Raw genomic sequence first — 17,891 nt, forward strand, 5'->3', positions numbered from 1 at the left:
CAGATAGAGGCAAATTTGGGTGTTCGTGGGAGCAGCGTACATTTAATATTGCATCAACATTTGGCCGTCTAAAAGATATGTATGTATGTTCCCGTTGGACTGCACACATTTTGTACAACTGCGCAAAAAAAGGCTCGTGTCGACTGGTGCAAAGAAATCTTGATGAAATATAGCCACGGTGATTCAAAACACGTTTATGACATCTTAATAGCTGACGAATCATGAGCCGAAAACAAAACAACTATCGACGGTATGGGTGTTCCACAACGAGGTAAAGCCAACAAAAGTTATTGGGGGTCGTTGCAGTTCAAAGAATGGTCGCCTGTTCCTTTGTACAAAGGGGTCATGCTGCACTTGTTACTTTGGAGACACGTAGAAGCGTTAATTCGGAGTTGTACACAACCATTTGCAGAATTGAGGGAAACCAACCTGAGAAGACGGCTCCTACGTCATCATAAAACTTCATCCCACTGCAGAGCATTTTTGTATACGGAAAACATCGAATTATTGGGTCATCCGCCTTACAGCCCTGACCTGGCAGCTAATGACTCTTTTTATTCCCGACTTGAAGAAAAAAATGCGCGGACACCGTTCTATCACGACGGAGGGAGGAGGCTGTTGAATAATTCAAAACACTCAATTGAGAGGTGTCACCTTCCGAGTGGAAAAAGTGCTTTGAATCCATCATCATGGAGAATATTTAGAAAAGCAATCAAATCATTTTTAATGTTATTTTGTTGGCTCTTCTCTATGATTCTACGGAGCTGAAAGTAGTAATAGATACATTAATATGTAGAATCATACGTCATAAGTATTTTACTGTGTATTCCACATGAAAGTTTCAGTATGTGAATTAAAGTTGAATACATTTTTGCACCCTAAAACAATTTGCCACTTTGAGTGCTCATAACTATCTGCGAAACTCGGGTTTTCTTTCAAATTAGATTTTGGGTAGCTTTTATTCAAAGCGCTAATAAAATTCTTTAACTTTTGCCACCTCCTTTCGGCTGAGGCCCCACTGTGCGTCGTACTTCAAGGGGTATATAAACCTCGGTACTGATGAAGCTCGCTCATTTGAGTAGTCTTTATTCTATGACATAACACCGGATATTTATTACCTGTAATCAAATAAGTAAATGACCGTAATGATATGTTACAAACGGACTAATGTTTTTCAATTATGAATGAATATATCCACATGTATTACATTGTAAGCATTTTTGCATTTTAGAAATATCTCCTTTACACCTGCCACAAATATACTGCGTGCGGGACGCATACATACGTACTAATCCAAGTGAAAATGTAAAATAAACCATAATTAAAACGTTTGTAGACAGTAAACGGAGTGGGCAACCAGGGAGAATTGTAAATTACACGGTCGCTTAACCACGGGCCACCCCGAATTGGGCTCGAGTACGCTGCGTGCCGAGTGGTTGCAACACAAAATTGTAATTACAATTTCCTGGCGCTTTCCCGGAGAAGGTGGCCCCGGCTGGCAGTGTGAGTCTGAGTCCGAGTCCGAGTCCCCCCTCAACGAGTGCTAAAAAATAATTTTGATGATGTTGCCTATCAGTGCGGTAAGGAGGACTACGTGACAATTTGTCGATACCCGAATTTCTTCATCGGCCAGCAACGCCCTCGGTGGTGTAAAAAACGACTCGGCCCGCCTTGCCTCGCCCCTCCCGTGGTCGTTTTATTTCTACCCGCAAAATGCAGGCAAACCAAGCATGTGGTAACCCATAATTTACGCCCAAGGAAGTTATGATATTGATTACCATAAAGAATATCCAAGGTGGTTTTCTAGATTTGTTACCCTAATGCTAAGAACTTAATTGCACTACGTCATCGAGATAATCTGCCAATATATTGACAGACATTTCACAATGGGTTGTTTAAATTGTTACATTTCTCGTGCCGCTTAATCCGTCACCCAACGTCACCCTTTTTCTGTTAAATTTAAATTATCTATTTGCTAAACAAGGCGCATTGAAGGATAACAAAACACTTTTAAATTTAAACACAAAAAATTGCCAGATCAAAAAGCAGAGTTGGAAAAGAGCCATCTGTCAAAATTCTCGTCGGCGTCCTACGCAATCTGTCAGCCTTCATACTTTTCTCATTTGGGCGACATTAACAATGTCGTTGAATTATGGGTTGAACTGCGGTACACGATGCGATGCGACGGTACACGCCTAATAAAGTATTTCGTCCCGGTGCACTTGTCAAGTGTTGACATACCAACCCATCCAGCCATACCATACCATACCCACCGACCAAGCCGGTCATTAAAATATACACTTTTAGCCTTTGAGTTCGCTTGAAAATGAATTCCAAATTGGCCGAATCCACTGCGGAGAACACAGGGTTGCGGGACTTACAATTACTTAAATTGTTCATGCTAATGTGTTACCTTTGGCCCATATTTAAACACGATAAAGACCACGACCACACTTGAGGGGTGTGTTCAATCGGAGAAGCGTTTACTGGCAGTGCACTGCACTGCCCAGCGAGTACTATTACACCCCCAATTAGCTGATGGTTTCGTACTCGCATATACGATATATGTATCATCATCGTTTATACTTTGTATATCTTTGAATGATTAAAATCGTGTGCGTAAAATGCAATTTCCTTGTTTGATTTTACATCATTCGAGTCTACCTGTGAAGAATATAATGCTTGAATAAAATAAACATTTGGAACTGCTGTGCGGCCAGCATGTAGGCATACGGATAACAGTAGCACAATAATACTTGTACAAATATTCCCATACGGATATATTCATGGGTATTAAATTTGTAACAAGTTAGCAGATGGCGCCAATTCAGAGCCCGTCGTGTGTGAGTAGAGTGATTAAACAAGCGTATCGATACGAGCAGGAGAAGGAGCAGGAGCAGGAGCAGGAGTGTGGGCATTGGCAGTGGCAGTGGCATTGGCGTACCCATCAATGCTGAATCCAAGTTTACACAATCCCAATTCAATTTAGGATTGACAGGTTCATAAACGGCATTGTTCGCCCTGTTTGTATTTGAATTTCATGCCCGAAAACAATTGTTCTTTTACTGCCCACACATTCATGGTGCCACAATAGGCAGGCAAGAGGCTTATGCACTCGAGTAAATACTGTTTGGTCATGGGAAAGCCAATTGCGGACTTATGCCGAGCGGCGCGGTTTATTATTATCGAGATAATCCCTTTAGGAAACGTTGCCACAAGTGCACCATTTTCCGGGATACGAATGCGATGCGAAATATATTCTTACGAGTATTCTGGAAGGCTACTATTAAAGACTCAATTTACATATAGAAAAGAGAGTAATTTATAAGCCGTGAAAACGGTTACTGCCTTTGACCTATGAATCCATCCTTCCAATCAATCAGAATTCTTCCTATCTACGAAAATATTGTGCGTTTTCAGATTGTGGAATAAATTTCAAAATGGAATTGAATTTCAAATTAGGTTGGCAGCTCAATGTATTGGTTGAATTTATAATAACGGAGGAGTTGAAAGGATTTTGTTTTTGAGAAAATGGATTTCTGTGCGTATGCCTTAAAAATACACTCAATCACACTGCTCGGCCTCGGGTATGCCAAATATGTAAATATAGATCTGAATAAAATAAATCTATCTTTAACTCTTGGAATATCTCAGTTCCTATTGCTGGTGCGGGCATGTGGTATCGATTCGACTTGTTATCCATTTTGAGAATGTATATATGTTCGTATGTACATGTATGTACATACTTTATAGGGTCATAAATTCATCCTTCATTTGGGGTGGAAACCAATAATTAAGCCCTTTAGTACATACATACCCCTATGTAGGGGAGTATACAGATGTCTGGTAATCGAATTTTCTGAAGGGCTCAATTTATATGCTGTTTGAAATATTCATATTGGCTAGAATTGTAACATAATTCATAAAAATAAATTCTTTAAAGGAACACATAAATGTGTACCATTATTTCCTATACAGACATACATACGAGTATACTCCAAATCACTTTAACCGCTGGTAATCGGCGAATAATCTTCAAAATTTGCATGTACTGCGCTCAAAAGAAGGTATTTGAGATCCTTATCGTGCGCATTATTCACGTCACGTCTGAAGTATTCAAGGTATAGTAGAAACTGCCCATCAATTTCACGTCTTGGCATCGCCCGAGCGAGCCCGAGCGGGCCCGCATCGAGTGCGCCCACAAGGCACAAACGCGCGTTCCTCCTCATACTCGTCCATACCATACTCGTGCATACTCGTACACACTCGCATTTCCCTGGACCCCGGACCCCGGCTCCGCTGTTAGTGGCGTTTTACGATGTTAGATTGCGCCGAATCCTGCTACTAAATTTTGTCTGGCGAATATTCAGGGGCGATGACGGGTTATTGTGGGTGTTATGACAGACTGGTTTGTCCTCGTCGATTGTCCTGGACTGGACCACAGATCTGAGCAATTATAGGTTGCAGCTTTTATATGTCGCAGCGCAACGCAGCGCAACGCGGGCAGGCTTCAAGTGTGCCCCATCAAAGGCTCGGCTCGGCTCTGCTCTGCTCTGCTCTGCTCTGCTCTGTTCGTTCGTAGAAGCTCATTTATAAGCGGCTGGCTGCAAACTCTTGCAAGATTGCACATGACCGCCCCAAGGCAGGCTCCATTAAGAGATGAGGCAGAAATACCGGCGTCGAGTCTGGCACGGGCTAGTGTTCATAATTTTCTGTACACGACCGCAGAAAAGGGCTGCTGCAACGGCAGTCATTGACGAGCGGAGATCGGCAAATATGTTAGGAATTTTTTGGTTGCTTTCCAATGGCGGGGGCCATTGTACTCCAACCTGGAGATTGGTTCACTTGAGATTCATCGATTCTTTGCAGTAAAACGTCCAATGGTCGCGGCTAAAAAGATTAGATTTCAGATCATTAGCTTTTGTCATATGATAGATACAAGATCTATGTATGTTAGTCAACCATAACGCTGCCTGGGCTGGGGTAGAATGTTTTCAGAGTAGAAACATCGACAATAACGACACAGGTCAGCCTTTCCTTAGGCGTGGAAGAAGCAGGGGCCGATCGGAGGCGATGCCGGTTCTAAAGCTTGAGCACTGGAGCGATTGCAGATTTCGCCGCGAAGGTTAATATAAAGCAAAAACAAAACAGGGAGAGCAACCCGTGTCAAAACTGTAAGAATAAAATATTCCCCAAGTTCTTTGGCGATTTTCGTACACCCTTGCGTGTTGTACCTTTAAGTAGTGGACCGTGAATATCTAAAAAACGAACAGAAACTATACAAATTCGCCTACTTATTGGGTAATGAACATAGAAGAGTGCCTACACAAGTACAGAGCGTACTCAATATAAATACTCAAAATACTCCTTGACCATTGAATGGAACATCGTTAAGGGTACACAAAATGTGGCTATATGGTCCTATACCCAGTGGAACAGAGGTAACATGAACTCAGCGCAAAAGTTATGAGCACAAAATGCAAAGTCAAGCAAGCAAAATCCTATAATTAAACAATTATAGCAACTCCCACTTTTGCTTGTGGTCATTGGCTGGATCTCTCTGGACCCTTGCGCTATGTGAGCTACTCCTCCTTTCTGCAATCTGGACGGATTTCGCCAAGTGTAGCACGATTCTGGCAGAGGCTGGTAGGCTGGTAGAGGCCGGTAGGCTGGTAGGCTGGTAGGCTGCCAAGAAGCCACGAAGAAGAAGGAGCGGTGGCAGCCGCAAGTACGTCCTTCTGTGGGGAATGTTGCGCATGCTTAGCGTGTCTTGTACTACACCTTAAGCTCCACCTTCGTCTGGATGTCTGTATATCTTGAAGGGATAGCGAACCATAAAATCTTCCTATTCGATTTCTGCCATTGACATCTGCAGTTCGAGAAAGAAAGAAAAAAATACATTAGTAAATTGTTTGAAACATTAATAAGATAATAATTGCATTATGGTTGTAATGATGGATCTTCTCAGGGTATAATCATTAATGAGTCCATAGAGATGACGTCAAATGGGCATCAAGCAATGCCACATCTGTACGTATGTATCTATACGGTCTAAGAGGCCGTATACGCATACTTCACAAGACACGAAGAAACTCGACATGCACGATAAATTATTTAAGCCAGTGGATCTTAGCCCCGAATCTGAATCGCCCAAGAGGAGCAGGTCTCCTGCAGAATGCAGTCAAATGCGTGGCCTTACTCGTTCATCTTGCCGACCGCCAGCATACAATTCCTCTCTGGCCGCCTCGAATACTCGAGAGTCCAAGTCGATAATTAACACACAAGCGCGGGGCGTGATGACCAACGAGCTACAGAACCAAACAAATTATTAAAAATGAATTAGTGGAAATATAAATATATGATTTCAAAATCCCATATACAGGTCTCCTCGCATGAACCCAAATGCGCCCGTGAGGTCGCACTCGAGTGCGTCTGAAATGCTGGGACTGGGACTGTGACTGGGACGCACGTGCTTCTAGGCAGTCACCTACATAAATAACATAACTCTTGCCTCGAGACTCCGGACTCCCGATGATGGCCGCAAGGGCCTCCAACTTTCAGTTCCAATGCAATTGCATTTAAACGTATTTTAAGGCTTATTTTCGTTTTTTGTATAAATATATGAAAGCCATTAAATACTAATCTATTCTCGATTGCTCTTCTGTTGTGGGGCAGCTAATGATGCGATAAGCATTTAGGCCATCGACAAACCCCAACGCAGGGCAATCTCTTAAGTACGACCTGCTGGAGATGATTAATTAATAATGAATACATTCCTATTGAATGTATTGCTGCGGAAAATAACCTTTTTTCATTACTCATTATTATTTTGATTTTCATATTTATTCATTAAATAAATCTACTGCTAAAAACGAAGAGCCGGAGTTAATTTATCCCTGCAGTTCCACAATTTTTAAATTTTGTTGATATCTCTTTTTTTACACACTTAATTTTGTGGGGAAATAATTTAAAAACAAAGCCGATCTGCATAAATTATCTCAGGATCATACATATAGAGATTGATGGGCGCACGGAAGACTAGCGTTAGGTATTCGTAAAAATTTTAATTTGTCCAGTTTTGAAGACAAATGAAGACAATGTTAACATTTGAAAAGAGTTAGGTAGGCCCCTTGCTCACCAACAAAAATTACAACAATCGAACATACGGCTTTAAAGATATAAGTGGTTTTTGTGGTTGAGGTACAAAATTGCAAGACTCTGCGAATCGGGTAGGACTATCTGTATAACATTTATTATGCATATGAACGAAATTTTCAGTGATTTTCCAAGCTAAAAATTACAAATATAGAGATCCTTCCTGTTTTTTATTATAAACTCACGGAGGCATTTGACGTACGTTACCAAGTTACAGGGTAATAAGAGTTACCAAATATACCGTTAGCTGAGACTGGTAACATTCTGTAGTGTTTTTTTTTAGATAGTTCAATATGTTAGAAAGACTTGGAGGAACATTTTTTATCAAGAATCATCTTTCCTTCCGAAGATAATAGAAAAGAAAAAAACAGATTATAAAAATACCAACAAATTCCGAAAAGATAACTTTTGCCTGTTTCAATGGGTTTTCAGATCAAAGTTAATGAAATTCTGTATATATAAACTTTCAATCAATTTATCAGGACAAAATCCAATATACATATATGTACATCTCCATATTTTTTAATCTACCATTACTACGAGTATTTATCAATAGAGGAAAATTTTTGATAGTTTGGTTCTGTTGGAATATCTTCAGTAACAAAGAAGATTTTTGAATCTAAACTTTATTTAATTTTTCATTAAAACTTTATTTAAACAGTGATCAGAAATGGTTCTTTATTATGAGATAATTTACTTTTCTATGGACAGAAAATATAATACAATTAGATCGCTTATACATATAGGCAAAACTTAAATTAAACGAAAATATTTTAATTATTGAAAATTATTTGGCTGGGGGTTTTTTTTAGTGCATTGCTTTTCAAGCTATAATGAAAGTAATGTCAGTTTTCATGCTTATCCTTACCTTTAAATGTTGCCGACAGAGAGGTATATGTATGTATATGTATACTCCTCCCCTCCCCGTGAATGTACTGTGTGTGTATGGGTGAAATTGTAAATCCGTAGAAAGAGAAAACCCAGAGCGACCAAAGAGAACGAAGAGAAATAGAGCGAGAGAGATGGACGGCGAGAGCAGAGCGAGATGGAGGATAAGAATAGGGGTTGAGTCAATGATGATTTGTACATACCGCCTCTAACGTTCCCGGGCGGGCCAGCCTCGTGAAAATTCTGCCAGCATCCCCAAAAGCGATATGTATTCGGGCGGTCTATTGGGGCTTGTGCTGTTGACACAGCAGCGTTTTCAGGGGGTTGGGGGGTAGTACTGTAACTGTGCTTTTTCTTTGTTAGCATCACCCCCAGGTTCGGTCCTAACACATGCAGGATCTTAAATATATGTATATGTCGGTACAAACATCCTCAGGCCATGGGCATCAGAAATTCGGGGATGGGATAATACATTCGTACATTACTATCGATATAAACGGGAGTTGTACATTATGTTATGTGTGGGTGCATAGGTACATGGGCATATATTTGGTATGTGTAATTATGCACTTTTCTGTACATGGAAGGCGGCCAGGCCAGGCCAGGGCAGGGCCGGGCAGGCCACATGACACATTTGGCTGTCTCCAGGCTCGGGTTTCGCCAGGGCCTTCGCCTCGAACGAGAGTAAAGTTGTGTATTTCCTCGGGAGATATTGGCCCCCGTGGAAGATTGTGTCCTCCGTATCCGAAACAGAATCTCAAAAGTACGCATGTACACGCGTCCAGGGAGTCGCCAACTCCCCAACAACACCCCCATCCCCACCGACACTGCATGCTGTGCTGTGCGTACGAGTATGTATGTATTTATGTATAGATGGATGTATGTATGTACAGGCACAGGTACGGTACTCGTACTCGTACTCGTGCCATGTACACGGATGTATGTATGTACTGTACTGTTCTGTACCGTACTGTACTGTAGAGTAGAGCTGCATGTTTGAAAAGCTGCGCGCTATCTTGGGTATATTTGGACACAGCGGACGCGGACGGCATGGTATGTGACCAACAGAAGCTGCATGCATACACATACACCCCCGGGTAGTACATAGCCAAAGGCTGGGTCTTGGGTACCGTCCCAACTCAACTCCCGAATGTAAGCTTGGCAAATCCTTTGGCCGAAAACCACAAAGGAGATACGGAAGTTGTTTCAGACTACGAGGACACGAGACGACGCCAACAGCGCTCCAGTCGCATTGGAACCTCTTTGTAAAAGTGTAGGAAATCTGAACGGAAATTTACTAGGCGGATGTCAAGTCCGACATCGACATCGACTCCGAGTCCGAGTCCGAATTCAGCCATCCTTCCTTCACTTCACCTCCTGCCGACTCAGCCAAAATAAACGTGTTTTGAAAGTTCCGGCGGTAACGCGTGATTTACAACACGAGTATCAGCATCTCCTCCTCTGTCCTGTGCTCCTCGTCCAACGAACGATTAACATAAATTTGCAATTTTGGCCAAAATACAAAGCTGTCATCATTCTGGATTTTACAAACAACTTCCGACGGAAGGTGCACAGACCCGTCGACCAAGTGCCAATTGAAAAATTGCTTTAACAAACTTTTCGTTTATTTCCGTAGGAGTTGGATATGTCCTTTCTGGCTACCTTGGATGCCAGTGCCTGGCAGGTATTTATCTTAACTTTACTCTTGATATTTATTTTTGTTATACTCGTAATTTGTATTACCATAATCCAATCGGCATCCGGTTGTCCTGACTTTACGCATTACGAAGTGACACATGCGAATATACGAATACGAATATGAGATGTTCCATATGTTTTTAATCGAAATAGGTCATTTAAGGTAATGATCATAAAACTATAAGGTCCAAATCTGTGGATTTGGTTGCCAGAAAATATAGAAAACTGGCACTATCAAATGCCCTACGTTGGCAACGAAAACATAATTATCTGTCAATTTGAATTGTGATAACTCTTTAATGAACAGAACGATATAGACTTCAATTTAATTCATAGAATTAATTTTATTGTCTAACATTCATAGAATTGTTTGTTTTAAAGTTTTCGAAATCGAATATAATATGATATGCCCTCTTCTTGACTCCGCATTTTAGTCCTTGTATAATTATGATTATCATTTTGGCGCACCGCATGGAAACAAAAATAGTTTAAAGTAAAAAACCAGAAAATTCGAAATACAAATGCCAACAGCTCAACCGTCTTTGATCAAAGATATCAAAAGATAAGACCACACATACCCGAAAAAACCTGCTCGCATAAAGTATACAGCTCGAACTCTCTTTAAAGTTCAACATTGTTCATTAAAAGCCATTCATATACTGTATGTTATTTCCAATAAGCGACTTTTGAACGTTTATTCAATCTTTGCCGCATAGTTGGCTAAAACTCTTTTTTCCCCACAAATGGGGTGAATTTGTTCATTTCCCTGACTGGTAAGCTGAAATAATATAATTATCTAAAAAAAACTCAGTAATACAGACTTCGAGAAATCAAATCATTCATGGTTTGTTTCTTCTGGAAAGCACACAACTTCTGGACCAATATTTTGATGTTGAAAAGTTGCAATGAAACGCATAAGGGCTGTTTCCCCAAGTTCGGGTCAAGACTTTCAGTTAAATCCAATTTATTTTCTCATGTTCGCTATATGTTTTGATAATCACTAGTTCATATACTTACTAGTAAGCACATACATAGTTTACCAACAACTCCTAAGAAGGCATTTCGAGAGGACTTGATCGATAAAGTGTGGCGATATATAGAACTTAGACGACTTTCTTTACTGAAGAAACTGAGGTGGAAAAATTGGTGGATTTTGATGCTATGCTCCTTCAGATCCAGACAGTTGAAGAGGCGAACCAAGAAAGATCAAGAATGTATAAGTTTCATGGTTTCGTAGTCGCTTCGTTCCCCTTATTTTGTGCGAAAATTGGGTACATTGGGTAGAAAGAGTCACATCAGTAGTGCACGTGAGGGGGAGAGTGTGTTTAACCGGACAGCGGTCGGCGGTCGTTTATTCCTGGATCCAGTTTGGTCTCGTATTTACACTCCGACTTATCCTCTGTCACCGGCAGTTCCCAGTTGTTGTTGTTGCTGCTGGCGGTGGCGGTTGGTTGTTGAACGGTGGCGGTGGCGGTCTGTTTGCGCAGACCTGTCGACCAAATGAACCGAATAATACATCAAACGTTCTTTAATGGGGGTGACAAATCCTCGACAGTTGGCGATACTGATTACTTTATGAGTACTATGGGCCCAGTGAAGATGGACGGGTGGCGTGAGTGTAGTGTCGTTGAATATTCGTCGTCGGTTTTCTCAAAAATTAATCAAGGACCGTGAAATAACCACCAATCATGCAAAAATATGATATTCCTCTTGTACTCTATTATAGGTCCGCATACATTTGTATATGCAAAAGTTACAGCCATGAATCATACACTTACTCGAGAACAACAGTCGATCTATGTAGCGCTTACCATCTGTCTGTCCGTATGCTGATTTCGCCAACCTAAACCGATTAATTGGTCTTACTTCTATGTGCATGAAAACGTGACAATTGGGCTCAAATACCCCGTGGCCACACTCAGATACTCGAATGTGACAAAACAAAGAAATTTCGTAAGGGCATACTAATGATTTAAATATACATATACGTACATATGTACACAGATATGGTAGCAGGGGGGCTCATATTTCTTAATGATGTATCTGCAATATGAACTTTTAAATACTTAAAGTATGGGTAGATTACAGTGGTACGAGAAAAGAAGACTATGAGCCGATCTAGGAGACATTAAACAAATTACTGTTCACTCCAAATTATGGTTGATTAGGATCTGAACTGCACCGATTATAACTTAGACTTTATTAGTCTGAAAATTCGTCTGTATAAATATTATATCTAATTGTGGAACATATTCATCAATTTGAATGCCGAAATACTAGGAGTAGTTATTTGTACAATGTTTCAGAGGATATTCCACGGCTATTACGAATTACCTTCCTTCACATTACCAAACAAATTGATGTTCCGCTCTTTAGAGGCTTTTCTCACGCCTCTATCACATTATTATCAAAAATTAAGGACGATATTCAAAATCTCTTGGCCCGAGCTAAATATGTGAAACATCAGAATTTGTATAATCTAGCGGAAGTAATGGCATTACCAGCACACAGACGTTGCCCGACGAGACGCTCTATTATACTCTAAGGCCAATTATATGCATAAAGGGATTCTCGAGATAATTATGAAATGACGTACTTTGGCGGCCACGGACACAGCCACGGCCACGTCCACGGCCTCCTTATCCACGTTATCCAATGTTCTGGGTAGGCTAATAATTCGATATGTTAATGCTGAGCCCGTTTTGTGGGTAGACAATCGGCTTCAGGTTGCACAGAATCGCAGGAGAGCAGTGCCAGAACAGAACCATAGCCATAGCCAAACTCCGAAAAAGCGACCCTAAAGCGCAAAATAATGGCACGTGACCATACTTATGCCATTTAACACATGAGGTATTACTACAAGGCATCAGTCCGCTTGGACCGTTCGGCGCTATCCAGGGTACTGGTACTCTCCAAAACGCACCCTCTCCTGGAATTATGAATGTACCGGGATAATCTTTCCGCCGCCGCGCCGCTCCGCACCGCCCGCACGAGGACTTTCCTTAGTGGGAAATTGGACTGAAGAGACTATTGAATACTTCAAGCAGCTAAAAAGTGAAAAGCCAAGTAGTGCGAGTGGCAACGAGCGCCGTTGCGGCGACACGCATATGTTTTTTCTGGGGCCGTGCGGCGGTGTTTGTTTCTTTGTAGGAAACACACACCTGAGTGGTCCATAATGAAAATCAACAACCGCCCCCATTATCAACAGCATGGAGACTGAAGTACCAGAGGGCTGGTCCAGATATTATACGAGTACCCCAAACAACACACTACATAGAAGGCGGATACATTACGATGGTCGGACACGTGCCCTGAATGCCGTCATTTTAATTAAATTTATAAAAACACAGAGCCACGATTCGCGAGTGTCTTTTTGTCAGCCTAATTTGATAACATATTTGCTATATACTCGTACTTTATACGGAGAGCATACTCGTAGTAGCAAAAGGCATTAGCTTTTGTTTTTTCAGTGCAATACGATACGTTCGATGCTGCGAAATTGAATTTCGTGGCTATTTTGTGTCAATATATACATATATTTCCAGTGCGTTTGAGTTCCAGTTTCATTAAAAGTTGAATTCCCGGTTTTCTGAGTTTGGACTCAGACTGTTTAGACTGTAAATCTACATACAAATAGAGCAGATTATATTGGTGCACGATAATTCCTTATTGATTTTGATTAAATAAAAGTTATGTGATTTAATCGGACATAGGCACGTACCTGTATACCTATGTATATGTGGGCATGATTCATAAAGTAATATTTGCCTTCTTTCAATACTTTTGCACATATTTGTATACATAAACATATGTACCTGCATGACAGCAACGGCGTCCTCGCAGCACTGTACTTATCACGTGATTTATATTAATGGCGGCATATCATGTTTCACGCGTGCTCGGTGCTGGTTTTGACTGCAAAGCAAATTTGTCAGTGGGGGTCGGCACGCGCTGCATTTCGGGATAAAGTTATCAACGACAGGTCGGCATAAGCAATTGCAAGACTGTGCAGACATACAGATACAGATACAGATACAGATGTGAATATGGACAGGCTTGGCACCTAGCCAAGCCTTTTTCCATAAATATAGCATGATCGAGGAGATCAAGTTCTTTGTAATGAACATATAAGCGAAACGACTTTATTAATCATTATCAATAAATCTGAGACCGTTGTATCTAAAGGATAGGCTACTATTGAACTTATTTGAATGCCAAGAATCTCCAACAATATACTATTCGATTTGATACTGGTTGAAGGGGTTATATTGAATAGAAAAATGGGGGTATAGAACATCTAGAATCACGAAAGCATATGTATACACAATATACACAAAAAACATGAAGAAAAACAACCGTAAAATGTACCGTCGGTTGTACGTTCTCTTTTGTCAGTGGTTCGGGCTCTCTTCTGCGCAATGACATCCATCGAAATCGAACCCACAGGCACTGGCCAAATTATGTTAATTGTATGGGATTTCGCTACTGTTGCTGGACACCACAGTCGGGTCGGGTCGGGTCGGGTCGGCCATTAGTGAACATGCTTAATTATTGTTTTTGTTTTTATTTGCTAAGGTTCTCCGAACATGCTGAAATATTTCAAATCAACAAGTCTTTGTATCAAACAAGATTCTGCCGATATCATACGATTGCAAACAATAAGATAAATTGTTTAAGTATATTATGTATTTACCTAGCGGTCTTTGGCAAGTGCCAGTTAACCAGTTATTGTTTAACCAGTTAGTTTGTGACACTGGGTCTTTAGCTCCATTCGTCGCTGACGCGTGTAAGCGCCCCTCAAGAAAACATAAAAGTGAGTAAAAAATAAGGCAAAATGGGAATATCTAATTATGGCTTGGGGCAAATATCCAACTACATACACGGGTATTCTCACGCGCAGACGTACAGAGTTTTGGCCTGTTCCAGCGACTCCGACTCCGACTCCAACTCCTACTACGAAGAAACGAAACGGTTACCGTTCAGCACCATTTCAGTCTCTACGCACTTTTTTGAGCCCATCTTGATTCAGAAACGCATCCGCGGGCCCTTGCTTATCTTTGCAACTAAGATTGCATTACAATATACACACATCCGTGGTAGAAGCACTGTTCATGTACCTATGTATATCCGTTGTGTTCATATACTCGAACTAACATCGTACAAATGGGATGCGAGTCTCAGATTGATCTCAAACCAACCATAAAGCCATCGGAATGGCCGTTTCATCAGTTCGTTTCGTCCTAAATTACAAATATAAACCAACAATTATAATTATTTGCCATTCGGATCTTATAATGCACTATTAAACCGCACATATGTACTAGTTTAATCATTGCCGCTTTTCGAAACAAGCGGTTCTGGTGTTCTGCGGCTCTGGGGTTCTGGAGTTCTGGAGTTGTGGTGTTCTTTGTGCCAGTAAATCCATTGACGCATCGTCACGCACAAAGAGTCGTGAAATGGTCGGTCAGCGGCAGTTCATTAGGTAATAAAACATGAATACTGAATTGCGTGAGGCGCCCTTTTTAGCTTATAAAAAAGGATCCTACGTATGTGAGAAAATTATCAGTGCGTTGGAGTCGAACGAAATTGCCACTATTAAATCGAGCGAATCGTAACTACAGCCGACTGGCATCAGCGGTGCAGACACATGTCCAATTTGCAATAAATAACAGCAGACGGTTTGCGGTTCTGATTCCAAGATTCCGAAAATTAAAAGCAAACATCCAAATACTCGTGCGAGATGTAAGCATTTCGATGGGTGCGTGGAAGGGGTTCTTAAGGGATATAAATTGGACTATAAAATCATTAAAACGCTTAATAATAGTTAGCTGTTCTTAAATATTTACGCTTTCAAATGGTATAATTATGTTGCAATAACGTACAGAACACCAAAAACTGTTCATACTTGTTCTCTTTATACAGTGGTCTTTATTTTATGTTTCACGTCAAAGTCAAATAGAACTACAGCCAGAATGTGTATGCGTGATGGATAAGTATGAGTATAGCAATCGCACATTTTTAGGATGAAAATCAAACTATCTTTTTTCAGTTTCGTATCTAACTTTTGAAACTTAACTATGGGTACTATAAGTATAACATACAACTAGCATCGGTTACGATCGGTTGACGATTTTAGGCTGTATGTAAGCCACTTAAATGAGTGCTTTACCAACTTGTTATCTTATGTGTTTCATCATATATGTACCCACGTATAAACGATTTAAATTAGCTAAACGTTGCCCCGGACTCTAGTTTTTCTTTCTGCCTCTAAATATGCATAGATACAGATATGGGCATTTCTATCCTGGAAACAAATCGATTTTACGGCTTTAAAGAAATAAACAAAAATTTTACCTAACATTACGCCGAAAAACCGAAAAACAGAAGTGGTTTTTAAGGCTTGGGCAAAAAATTTCATAGCTCTGCAAATTGGGTAAGACCATTTGTATAACATTTATTGTGCGTATGAATGAAATATTCAGTTCTAATTTTCCAAGTTATTGAATATAAAAATCGTTCATGTTTTTTTTAAACAAATCCGCTTATTTTTACCATAGTATTCCGGGGTAATAAAAGTTAAAAAATCTACCGTTAGCCGAGACTGGGAAAATGTTCTTGTTTTTTTAAGATATGTAGTTCAATATGTCAGAAAGACTCTGACGAAAATGTTGTATCAAGAATTAACTGCTTCTGACCTTTGTTCTATTCTTAAAGGTTTTCACATCAATGTTAATGAAATCATATGCCAATTGGTTAAAGTAGGTACCTTTCAATAAATTTAGAAAATAATAACAGGTGAAAAGTATATCGAAATCTGGTTTTATTGCCCTTTAATGGTTCTTGGCATGGTGGACATTTTGGCGGAAATGACCATGTTTACATTTCACAGATCCTGGAAACTCCAACTAATTTTGAATCTCAAATTTGCACAGTAAATAAAGGGTAAAATGGTTAATTATTCGATAAATGCGTACATGAGTCGGAAGTTCTTAATGCACTTATAGAAGATAAATAAGTTTGAAAAATTAGAAGAGTTTTTCTAATCAGTTACCGAAAACTTTGGGTGGCTGTAATTTAAATTATTTATTTGGCGGGGCGAAAAACTTGATACGCTCGATCTATTTCAAGGTTGGCGAACAACTAACGTTTCTTCACAATTCAATCTCTTACTCTAGCTATCCTACGGTGGCAAAGCGGGGCGAATTCGCCAAGAGCGAGAGAGCGAGCTTTTATTGCGCTCCCGCTTTGCCCTAGCCTAACTTACACTAGACTTCATAATTCATAATTCCATCTATAACTAATAATTGTGGCCATGGATGGAAGGTCACGCAACACCGGCCCCGTTGAACGCCTGCATCGGCTTCAACACATTGGGAGCGGCGCTAATTTGTGTATGGGCCGCCGAAAAACCGCTCCAGTGCTAGTCCTTATTTCGACGACCCTGACCATGCCGTCCTCTCCTGCGTGCGTGGCTATGACCCTCCCTACGAGCCACTCCTGAGGCGGCAGATTGTCCTCGGCCACGATGACGAGGTCTCCTTCCTCGAGGTTCGGTTGCTGCTGGTGCCATTTGCCCCGAATTTGCAGCCCCAGGACATATTCGCGGGACCATCGCTGCCAAAACGCTTGCCTGACTGACGAGACAAGTCGCCATCGCCGCAAGCAACTGAGACTCTCCTGGTCCGGAGTCCGCAGTGCTGGGGGGGCGATGAGCGACCCGCCTGTCAGCAGGTGCCCGGGTGTTAGGGCCTCGCCGTCGCTTGGATCTTGGCTGATGGCTCCCAGCGGCCTCGAGTTCATTATGGCCTCGATGCCGACGAGGACTGTGGCGAGCTCTTCGGCGGTTAGGAGCGCGCTGCCTACCGCCCGTAGGAGTAGGCTCTTGGCAGTTTTTACACCTGCCTCCCATAGCCCTCCCATGTGAGGAGCTCGCGGCGGTATGAACGCAAATTCGCATCCGTTTTTTGACGCAAAGTCGCGAATTGCGTCTCCCTGCTCCTTGAGCCTGATCCGCAGAGCGCTGAGATGGCGGCTCGCTCCGACGAAGTTCGTCCCGTTGTCGCAATGAACGACTTGGGGATATCCTCGGCGCCCGACGAACCTTTGAAAAGCCAACAAAAAACAATCAGTGGTTAGATCGGAAACTATTT

Source organism: Drosophila persimilis, unplaced genomic scaffold (assembly GCF_003286085.1).
Source record: "Drosophila persimilis strain 14011-0111.01,24,50 unplaced genomic scaffold, DperRS2 tig00000732-arrow-arrow-pilon, whole genome shotgun sequence".
Taxonomy (NCBI): domain Eukaryota; kingdom Metazoa; phylum Arthropoda; class Insecta; order Diptera; family Drosophilidae; genus Drosophila; species Drosophila persimilis.